Source organism: Mya arenaria, chromosome 7 (assembly GCF_026914265.1).
Source record: "Mya arenaria isolate MELC-2E11 chromosome 7, ASM2691426v1".
NCBI lineage: Eukaryota > Metazoa > Mollusca > Bivalvia > Myida > Myidae > Mya > Mya arenaria.
The window spans coordinates 26,243,960-26,255,447 of NC_069128.1; the positions used below are offsets into that span (position 1 = coordinate 26,243,960).

Below are 11,488 nucleotides of genomic sequence, written 5' to 3' on the forward strand. Positions count from 1 at the left end.
AAATGTGTGACCCTTCTGCCCTCTTGATGGAGAGCAATGTGTGCACCCTTCTTCCCTCATGATCGTGAGCAATGTGTGCACCCTTCTGCCCTCTTGATGGAGAGCAATATGTGCAGCCTTCTTCCCTCATGATCGAGAGCAATATGTGCAGCCTTCTGCCCACATGATCGAGAGCAATATGTGCAGCCTTCTTCCCTCATGATCGAGAGCAATATGTGCAGCCTTCTGCCCTCATGATCGAGAGCCATATGTGCAGCCTTCTTCCCTCATGATCGAGAGCAATATGTGCAGCCTTCTGCCCTCATGATCGAGAGCAATATGTGCAGCCTTCTTCCCTCATGATCGAGAGCAATATGTGCAGCCTTCTGCCTTCATGATCGAGAGCAATATGTGCACCCTTCTGCCCTCATGATCGAGAGCCATATGTGCAGCCTTCTTCCCTCATGATCGAGAGCAATATGTGCAGCCTTCTGCCCTCATGATCGAGAGCAATATGTGCAGCCTTCTGCCTTCATGATCGAGAGCAATATGTGCACCCTTCTACCCTCATGATCGTGAGCAATGTGTGCACCCTTCTGCCCTCTTGATTGAGAGCCATATGTGCAGCCTTCTTCCCTCATGATCGAGAGCAATATGTGCAGCCTTCTGCCCTCATGATCGAGAGCAATATGTGCAGCCTTCTGCCTTCATGATCGAGAGCAATATGTGCACCCTTCTACCCCCATGATCGAGAGTAATATGTGCACGCGTCTACCCTCTTGATGGAGAGCAATAATAGGGGCGTAGCTTCCTTTAGGCACTGTAGGCACGTGCCTACACATTTTTCTCAAAAATGAAAAAAATAAAAGTTTCAAAAATGCAATAAAAATTGAAGGGTGAGGGGGGTAAGCGGTATAGTGTCGATCTGCAGCGAACCCATCGAATATGAAAATAAGTCCGTATTTAATTACACTATTTTTAAAAAATCGAAGGTTTTCATAACTGGTTCGAAGTAGTGTGGTAACGAAACTTCAAAGCGACCAAGGAAGTCAGATCAAAGTTTTTGAGCGCTTGATTTGAAATTGTAACAACTTGACATGGCCAAACAGGACCCTACATATCCGGATATTGGCGGTTCTAGCTTCCGTGCCACTGATGAGGAAACGAAGCCACGTCTTCTGACTGAAACCTGGTCGTCTTGTCTATTGAACCCATTCCCATTTCGGTATGCCTATTGCATTTCTGTGCCATAGTTTTAAATTTAATGCGTCTGACCTTGCAACGTGTGAACAGCGTATGACATTAAATAATTGTTTTGCTTGTCACCCAAAGTCCAATTTGCAGGTGGTTTGATCTTCGTCTAAGACTTCTTCGAACTCTTGGTGTTGCACCCATGGCCTTCAAGAAGTGAATTCAAAGGTTGTACACTCACTGAATAGAACAAAGACTTTTCACAGTGGAGGCCCCTCGTTGACCGCTGGTACGTTTGAGGGTCCTTCGAAATACTATATTCATACAAAACCTGCCCAAATACTTGAATGAATACTTGAAAAAAAATCGCATTTGGATGTTTTTACTTTTATTTTGATAAAGAGGTGGGTTATGCGAATATGTCGCATCAAACCAGTTACTTGTATAATTACACTCTTACGACCTTTACCCATTACTAAATGCATAATAAACACATTTGCAATAAAAATCAAAGCGCGTAAAACGTTGAACGGCTTTTGAATGGAACGGAAAGTGAGTGAAGATTTCTCATTTTGTCTCAGTATTTTCAGACCAGAATCTAGAGCATGCTGCATATGCATATTTATAAACCACTTATATAAATCTATTCATTTTGTCCACGAGTGACTATGATGAAGGCATTATTAAGATTCATCAATGCATACAGGGAATAAATAGTATGTGAGTGATTAGATCCTGAAGAATTTTGCGCGCGGATCTTGTCATTGTAGAAAGAGAAAGTGCTTGTTAATTTAGGTGATTGACTTTGTAAATTACTTTTTCTTGCAAATTTTGAGCCACGGAGTGATTTTTTTCTCGACAAGGAAAAGTCCCCGCCTCCCTTTCCCTTTAAAGACACCCATCTGAAAATATATAAACACAATCGTTAGATTTTTGCCTTATAATAACTGGAAATACAGAATTAGAATTACTACGATCATTTGCAAACAAGTATTACTTTATTAGACACCAAATGAACCTTACAGTTCGCGAAGCATTGTGGTAGCTCGTCATACTTTAAAATGATGATATTAATTCAGTTAATTGTTAATTTTCATGTTGTGAAATTACTACAGTTTTTTCACAATTCGTTTCCTACTAGTTTACAATTCATTGGCACCACAATGTTCAGAAAATCGGGCATAGTGCACCAAGTATAACAAACAAAGTTCTAAATTTTTTAACGAGGCAACCTATTGTCGATAAAAAATCCACACACATGTAAAAAAATGCTTAAACATAAGGTACAATAATAATTCTCAGATTTTTACGTTGTCAGCACTAACCTCTAGCAAGAAGTTATGCAAATTCTAGACGATCAGATTTTAAATTTTATATATAACTTTTACATTTAGAACAACTCATAGCTAATGAAAAATAAGAAACCATACTCACTGTTTGCATCCATATTCCACTCATTGGCACTATATAACGGAAGACGCGTTGGAGCATTTTCAACACATAACAAAATGTTATGGCTCCAATGATTGCCCGTCGTGATGCAGTCTCCTTAATACGCAACTACAATGGATAGTCCACCTAAATGGCCGTCAACCAGTCTTTTGACGATTTTTAGACTATGGCAGACTGGTTACAGGGATACACATGAAATGTCAAAATAATAAAAAAAAGTATCCCTGATCGCTCATTATTGTAGCTACTACAATGGAGTATAAAAGCGAATGCTTTAGAAAGAAAATGAAGGCTGCTATAAGTGTATCTTGTTGGTGAAATTGCCATGATAAGTTCTAACATTGATATTTAGTGTAAGCTTTGTTTCTTTGTAAATATCGTTCAAGTGTATTAATAAATAAATGGTAGTAGAAGAACATTATATTGTGTTAATTTCCTATGTTAGTTAAGCTCTACATAAAGGGCTAGTGAATTATCTAAATAAATATTTGTGGCAGCGAACTACTGAATTTCCAGCACAGAAAAAGTGAGCAACGGATGTTTTATAACCATTCGGATTATTAAAATATCACCAGAAAACATTTATAATTACTTTTTAATGACTTAGATGCATTAAGTTCCAGTAATGATGTGAAGCGTATTATAACTAAATGGTGCAAACCACAACAAGAGCTTTACCATCGTTCAAGTGTGAATCTTTCTTAGAAACAATGCATTTAACCTGTTAAATAGTGCGATTATTTGCCGTGTAAGGGATGTAAGCCGTGCTTGAAACGTCACAATGAACGGAATTTGCATAAGTGGATAATGTGATACTTTTATTTACTAGGAACATTACCGTTTTCAGGGAAAATACAGGGAATACAAGTGTGCATGCTGTCATGTCATTTTTAGACTGTCTTTAGAGAGCGGTATTTCAGAAACGCGACTAGTCGCCTGACACGACATATTGAACATGAATATATTAATACACACCACCTGCGTAGCAACAGAACTACTTACGTGAATGTGGGGCGTCAAGTACCTGCTTATGTGTATTTAACGCGTTATTGCCTTTTTTATGACAAACATTGCGTGTTACTCTTAGTATAGCTGTACCGTTGCAATTTGGTGAGTTTTATTGAACAAAATAATGAAAATTAATGAAAGCATAGCATTTACATACGAAGTCATTTTACCCTACAACCAATAGTAAGCTACACCACATGTTTGCACCCCGTGTGACGTCACACATATCCCAGCATTCAAGACTGACCCGGCAAACCCCGGCAAAGAACTTATTTTATGAATGAAAGCTATTAAGAAATAAATCATACGCGGTTAAAGAGTTCATGTCATGTAATATTTTGTGAAATAGCTTTTATGTTTCAAATGATTTTTTTCAGCAGCAATCGAACTAGTATATTTGTTTGAGTAAATTATTTGGATTATACCTATCACAGTGTGTCAACGTTATGCCTATTGTTATTTTGGACTACAGGGTGTAGTTTAGAAAGTCATACACAATATGGCGGCGATTATGCGGAAATGAAATTTAATGTTACTTCGAATACGTTCTTCTACAAAATAACCGACCTGTAATTAGTGCTAAATTTGCTTTAACATCAATCGAAGCAAAAATGGCATTTATGTATGTGTTTAAAAATGTTAAATTTAGATGGAGACAATCCAGAAATGAGCTGCAAGGAAGTGATCGATTTCGGACACGAAGGTACATGTACATTAGTCTGAAATAATAGACGTGTTATACGGGATTCTTCCAATCCCTAACGTCTAAACGGGGGTGTTGAAAATATTGAAATTGTATTAAGTGAAGTATTTTATTGTTGAAATGGATAATAAAGTAAAGATTTATATTCATATTTTACCATGGAAGTGCAAAGCTATTTTGCAAAAAAACAAGCATTTAATGCATTAAAACACATTATTTACCTTTTCATTAAAAGGAAAGTTGACTGACGCAGACAACGATTATGCCAAGTGGAACAACTTGACCCAATCGTAATAATTCGGCCACCTCCGACAAGCTTCGAGATAATACAATCGTAACAACTTGGCCTTGGCCAAACAATCTGAACACCTCAGCCAGTATCCAACAGGGATTGACTATCTCGAAGCCTACCTTAGATGGCGAGTTGTTACAATTGATGGCCGAAATGTTCCGATTGTTGTAAAATTGTGAACTGCAGCCTTGCAGGTGCCCTTCATGTATATATTGTTATGTTTTGACAGAATGAAATGAAGAAAAAACCATCAAACTCATAATTATTTGGTTGATATTACTTTTTGGTTACGGAATTTATATAAAATAACATTATCTGGTAATATTTCTTGTTTTTATGATATGTTATAGATGCAATATGCTTTAACCCGAAATCCCGATCGGAATAACTACCCACTTTTCGTACAAAACAATTTGTACATGAAGGATTTGCTGTATCAAAAATCGTAAAAAAATCTGTCAACGTACAATTATTTGGACTAGAAGGTAGCTACAATAATGAGCGATCAGGGATACTTTTTTATTATTTTGACATTTCATGTGTATCACCAGTCTGCCATAGCCTAAAATCGTCAAAAGACTGGTTGACGGCCATTTAGGTGGACTAGACTAGAAGGTACATCTAGCTGATCTACATCTCTTAGTCTAAATATTTGCACGTTGACGGACTCTTTTTACGATTAAAAAAAAAAAAAAAATATATATATATATAGCAAGATTATTCACTAAAATTATTTCGCATTTTTAATTATTGTTTAACCTGAAACGTCTCAACCATCAAAAAAGAACATATAATTATGCTTCAATATTCTAAAAAAATAGACGTGTTATATGGGATTCTTCCAATCCCTTACGTCTAATCGGGTTTGTGCAAAACAGGGTGGGGGTTGAAAGATATTGAAATCGTAGTTCGATAAGTATTATATGTTTGAAATAGATATTAAAGGTTTATATTCGTATTTTAGTTATTACCATGTAAGTGCAAAGATTTTTTTCACAAAACAAGCATTTAATGCATTTAAACACAACCATTTTACATCTATGTAAATCTATGCACCACAGCCTTGCAGGTGATCTTCATGTATAACAGTTCATATCATTATGTTTTGACAGTATGAAATGAAGAAAAACACTCATCAAACTCATAATAATTCGTCAGCTTTTTTTTTTGCGTACATAACTCATATTTTAGATATATATAATTATCTGACCCGGAATCCCAATCGGAATAGCTACCCACTTTTGGTACAAAAAATTGTATGTGAAGGATATGCCATTTCAAAATTTGTAAAAAGATCAGTTAAGTTACTATTATTTGGACTAGTGCTTCAAGTGTTTGATTCATTGTCTCTATAGTGTATAATGCACCTGTCAATTGTAGAGCCAAGCTGGGAGTTGCCTAAAAATCGGTTACCCGGTTAGCTCAGTTTGACAGATCTCCATGCAAGTGTTCACATGGTCGTGGGTTCAAGCACCATACAAGTAGCATCTTTTCTTAAAGGTTTACTTTAGAACCCATCATCCAGGAGTAAACAATTATGATTTTTTTATTAAATATTACAGACCATGTTCTTTTTTAAACTTTCAGATTGAGAAGTGCCTGGATACAAGGCTAGTATTGTTAACATCATCTGATACAATCAACTGGAACAAAGCTGAAATGGCTGCCTGACCTGACTTAAAAATTGGATTGCAGTACATCAGACTAGAAGATTACAAGTATTGAGGTGGACAAAATGAAACCTGAGCCTACCAAAGCTGACAGATTGCACAAGAAACACATAAATGCAGGTATTTACTGAGATATTGTTATTATTTTTTGAAACTTCTCATTCATTTAGGAAGTTCAGTTGAAACAGAGTTGGCAAAAAAAAGAACAAAGGTATATACATTTTGAATTCTAATTCAAATGAGAACTTTACTGGCCAGCACAGAATGGTAAAATGCTAGTCTACCAATATAAATGTGCCTGGTTCGAATCAGTAAAGCTGATGAATGTACTGGTTGTGTAGCCATATGTTAAAGGTGCACTCTCACAGATTGTCTGTTTTACCAACTCTTTTTTTATTTCTTGGTCTTGTAATGAATTATTTTTTGCGAATTTCTGAACACTGGACATAACAGAAAACTGGAAAGAGTGGATCGCTGCTTTCTTATATTAATTCAGTCAAAAAAGACAACTGAAAATATTGGAACGCTGTTTTCTTATTTTAATACGGTCAAAAGATGATGTTCTGTGCCAAAAATCTCATTATTAGTAAAGTGTTAGTAATGCTTTTAACCTTAAAACCAATAGTTACAAATGTAAAAACATGATCTTATCTTTTGTCAGCAGTCTTATTTCATCAATTTTCATACTGCTTTTCATTAGCTTATTCCAAGCCAAAAAGTAAAAGAAGTTATCAAAACCTTCAATCGGTGACTGAGAGTGCAGCACTCTTACAGATTGAACGTTTTTACTACTTTATTTATTTTTTGTTTGCAACGGGCCAATTTATGTGAAAATGCATGTTAACCATTCATATAAGATTGCGGACAATAAATTTGTCAGAAAATGTTTATATTTAAGTTCAAAATGTTTTATGCATTTTTCTTAAACAGTTAGTAACGCTTTAAGCCATAAAACCTTTGTTTTCGACCTGAAATATGGAAGTCTGCAATCTAATATTTTGTCAGTAGTCTTATATCACTGGTTTGCAGATATTTTAGCAAAAAAGTAGGTCATTCCAAGACAAAAAATACAAAAGTTGTAAAAACAGTAAATCTGTGAGAGTGCAGCTTTAAATGACTAAATGTTTTGATTTGGCTCAATTTTCACCTTAAATCTTATAGTTTTGTGGCATCTAAATTTTTTTTTAAACAACATTACATGTGCATATGTATATATTTGTTCTTAAATTTGTAATTTAGATTGGAAGATTCATTCTCTTGAAAGTAGAAAAAGGCATGTTACATACTGTTATCACTGCCATGACAGAAACCATATTGAGGAGCTGGTCCACCTGTAGGAAGAATTGCGCTATTGGTTGGAGCAACACTATTACCCAGCCATACACCAGCACTTAGTTTGTCATAGGGAGCATTTCTGAGCAGTTATGGAGACCACTAACTATGCAGGTATGTCATAATCAAAATCTTGGTTTATATATTTTTTTATAATTTAGCATCTGTTGAGAAGAAATTTATTTCTAGATTGAAGGCACACTCTATAGATTGATGCCCAAAAATATATTTCTTATTTTAATGCATTATCATGTCTAACTCATTTGACTTAAATGATCAAAGCAAAAGAAATGCAAATGATTAATCTGCAGATATACAAATGTAAGCTTTTTTAACTGGGGAAATTGTTGCCACTTGTCTATTAATTAAAGAACACATTTATAATTAATAATGTTTAATCTGTACACAAATCATATGCCTTCTTTGTTTTAACCATCAATGTCAAAGAGTCCAGCATGATAATGCATTAAATTGAAAAAAAATGCATTAATTTATATGAACCCTTTAAAACAAAGACATTTCCTAAATCCAAAAAAAATAATTGAATATTGATGCAGAGTTCAGTTAGAATATAATATAACTTTTTTGCAGTTGTTGCAGTGAAACTTGCACCAGTGTGTTTTCTGTGGAGATAAAGAGATAGTGTCCAGCAATGAAGACCCAACTCAAGATCTGACCTTGTAAGGCCAATATGAAATAACTGTGTGGGAAAATGGGAAAAACCTGCAGTCAGGAATGCATGGAAATCATCAAAAGAACAGTGTTAAATTAATCTTGAATAACTTGACATTTATTTTGTTTGACATATTTATTCATGGTGCAGTGAAAACATTCTTTTTTTCTCATGGTTATTTAAATTTAGTATTGATAGGAGGGAACATCACTATGTAATTTCATGTTCATAGTCAGATCAAAACCCATGTACATGCCCAAATGAGCATTCGAAAATATCAAAATGGTACTTGTTGTATGTAGTGTAAGTTAATTAACATAATAAACAAAAATATTTAATCAATTTCAATTTATTATGCCCCTTTCAAAGAAGAGGAGTATATTGCTTTGCACATGTTGGCCACTACGTCCGTCTGTCTGACAGTAGGCCAAAGTTTTTCCGGGTGATAACTCTACAATTCCTAGACCTATTGTCAAACTTGACATGAAAGTTTGGTTTAACCAGTAGATGACCCCTTTTGATTTTAGGGGTAATATGGTCAAAGGTCACAGTGACCTTGAACAGGAAGGTGTCAAACCATACATCTGACTGATAAGTTGACAATGCCTGCACCTATGGCCCTCAAACTCAATATGGAGGCTAAGTCTGACTATTAGAAGATCCTATTGATTTAAGAGGTCATTGGGTCAAAAGTCAAGGTCACAGTGACCTTGAATGCTTAAAGGTTGTACTAATAATGACTGGACAAAGCCTGCACCCATGGCCCTTGAACAACTTGACTTTGGGGTTGGGCCTGATCAGTAGGTGAGCCCTATTGATTTGTCACAGACCATTGAACGCAAAAAGCTTGCCTGTGTGACAACTCGACAAAGTCTGCACCCATGGCCTTCAAACTTGAAATTTAGGTTTGGGGTGACCAGCAGATGACCCCTTCGGATTTGGAGGTCAAGGTCACATTTCCAATATTGGTCATTAAAACTATGTCATTTACTTATTCCCTGCTGCTAAGAGGATACATGTTTATCAGCAAATATCAGCCGTCATCTGAATATGAGTGAAAACTGTACCAACTACCCTCATACATAGCATAATCTTAAAACTGTATCAAAGGCATCTTTTGTCAATGAAAAACCAGCTGTCATTTCGGTCCATGCATATTTCATTCAATTGTCCAGATATTCTTGACAACATGGCGCTAATTAATGCTGCAGGTTTGAAATTTAAGACATTAGTTTTTTTTCTTCAGCACCATGCAGATTTATTAACACTTTTATAATAAAAACAAACTAGAAAACACATTTTAAAGATATTAGTTTTTTTCATGGTATGATGCCACAGCACCATGCAGATTTGTTTTCACTTTTATATCAAAGAAAGTAACTCGAACACAAATTTTGTAGATATGTGGACTCTGTTGATAGAAGTTCTGGGAGGCATTTTTAGGCTTGAAAGAGCATCATTTTAAAGTTATATTTTTATTATGTCCCTTGAATCTTGGGTATAGTTTGTATTGTATTTGCATTTTAAAGACATTGGCTTCAACAGACCCTAATGAAATGAAGGAATGTAATTGCTTACTGAAACTGTTATAAGCGACGTCATAAATTGAAGCAATTTTAACATAATGAATATGCATTTAACTAATTTAAAGCGGTTCAAAATTAGGAAATTTGAATTAAGAATCTTGTAGGCCATAGGATACATGATTAAGTAGGGCCAATATATTTGTGCTTATTATAATCACAATTATCCTTCTTCATCTACCTTAAAGAGTGTTCATCATTTGTATGAAATCATTTGATCACGTTTCATTTGAAAGAACTTTGCGGTAGTGTTTGCTTGCTTCAGTTACGTCACCGACAGTCTTGCAGCGCTTTCAGCGCTTTGATTCCTCTTCTTGCAGTATTTGTTGTCCATAATAGGCACGAGTGTCAAAAAGATGAAAAATGGATTTCACAGACTCGATCACTGTTAGTGTATTCAGGTATTTCGTCTCCGGATCCGGGATACGGATTATCGGAATGTTCAATGAGTATCTCTGGAATGGTATTATATGATATCAGCCTAAATAAATGAAAAACAGGCTAACTGGGATACTGAACTTTCACTTATAACTTCTGCTAACAGAGCCACAGTTCCACAGGTTACAGTAAAAAAACACACTCATGTTTGGACGTTAATTGACACTTCCTACACCGATAGACTATGTGAGTTTACCAAACTCTGACCATATTAGTCCATGCGAAAATGTGGAACAACTGAAATCAAAACTTGAAAAGGTATATTTTTGGCAAGGGGCTATACCGAATCAAATTTTATAAGGCAAAATTGTGACTATGATTCAAAGTTTACATGCATTCATATAGTGTATGGCTTGGTCCAATGTTGGGATAAAAAGAAAACAGTGGGGCGATCAAAGAAATTAGAGCCAGTTATATGGCCACCTTTGTGGTTATCTGAAAAAATAATGACCTGTTTTTTTTTCTATAAAACATCACAACATCCTAAACTGCACAACAGGATACTCAGATCAGAGATCTGATAAGACAATTAGGCAGTTAGATTAAGATCAATTCAAGGCCAGTTTAAGCCTTCTATAAGTGACCCCCCACCCCCCAAAAAATAAATATATAAAATAAAATAAAAAACAACAACAACTGTGTGTTGTACACAACCTCTGTTTATTGATCTTAATCTACTTGCCTTGATCCCTCTTATCAGATCGCCGATCTGAGTATCCTGCTGTGCAGTTTTAGAAGTTTTATTATAGAAATTGACACTAAATGGCCCTGAGCCAATAAACGAACTAACAGAGGTTGTGTACAAATACACGTTTTTTGTGGGGTGTTTTTTTTTTTTTTTTTTTTTTGGGGGGGGGGTCACTTATAGAAGGCTTAAACTAGGCCTTGAAGAAATGTTTGGCATGACAATTCTCTGCTTTGCATACCATTTTTATTGCACTAGTGTTACAATAGGGGTCGATATTTTGCGTGTTTTTGTTTATTGGCTTAGGGCCATTTAGAGTTGACATTTTTAGAGTAGATAATCTCATTGTCTCACGAGCATAACTCTTATTATTTTTCTAAAGCATTTTATACGTTATAATAATACTAGTCAGCTGAGTCATCATATGTTGACATTCAATACACATCCATCAACAACAACGTGGACTTATCACCATCGTGTGA

At 35.4% G+C, this 11,488-nt stretch overlaps 1 long non-coding RNA gene across 2 annotated transcripts; it reads left to right on the forward strand.

Moving 5' to 3' along the window:
• Positions 1 to 4,140: 4,140 nt before the first annotated feature.
• Positions 4,141 to 8,883, forward strand: LOC128241755 (uncharacterized). 2 transcript variants are annotated; one of them, XR_008262465.1, is made up of 4 exons: positions 4,141 to 4,333; positions 6,213 to 6,415; positions 7,535 to 7,741; positions 8,219 to 8,883. It is a non-coding gene; the product is annotated as an uncharacterized LOC128241755 (long non-coding RNA). The 2 variants fall into 2 exon arrangements; XR_008262466.1 differs by having other exon boundaries at positions 7,602 to 7,741.
• The last annotated feature ends 2,605 nt before the right edge of the window (positions 8,884 to 11,488 follow it).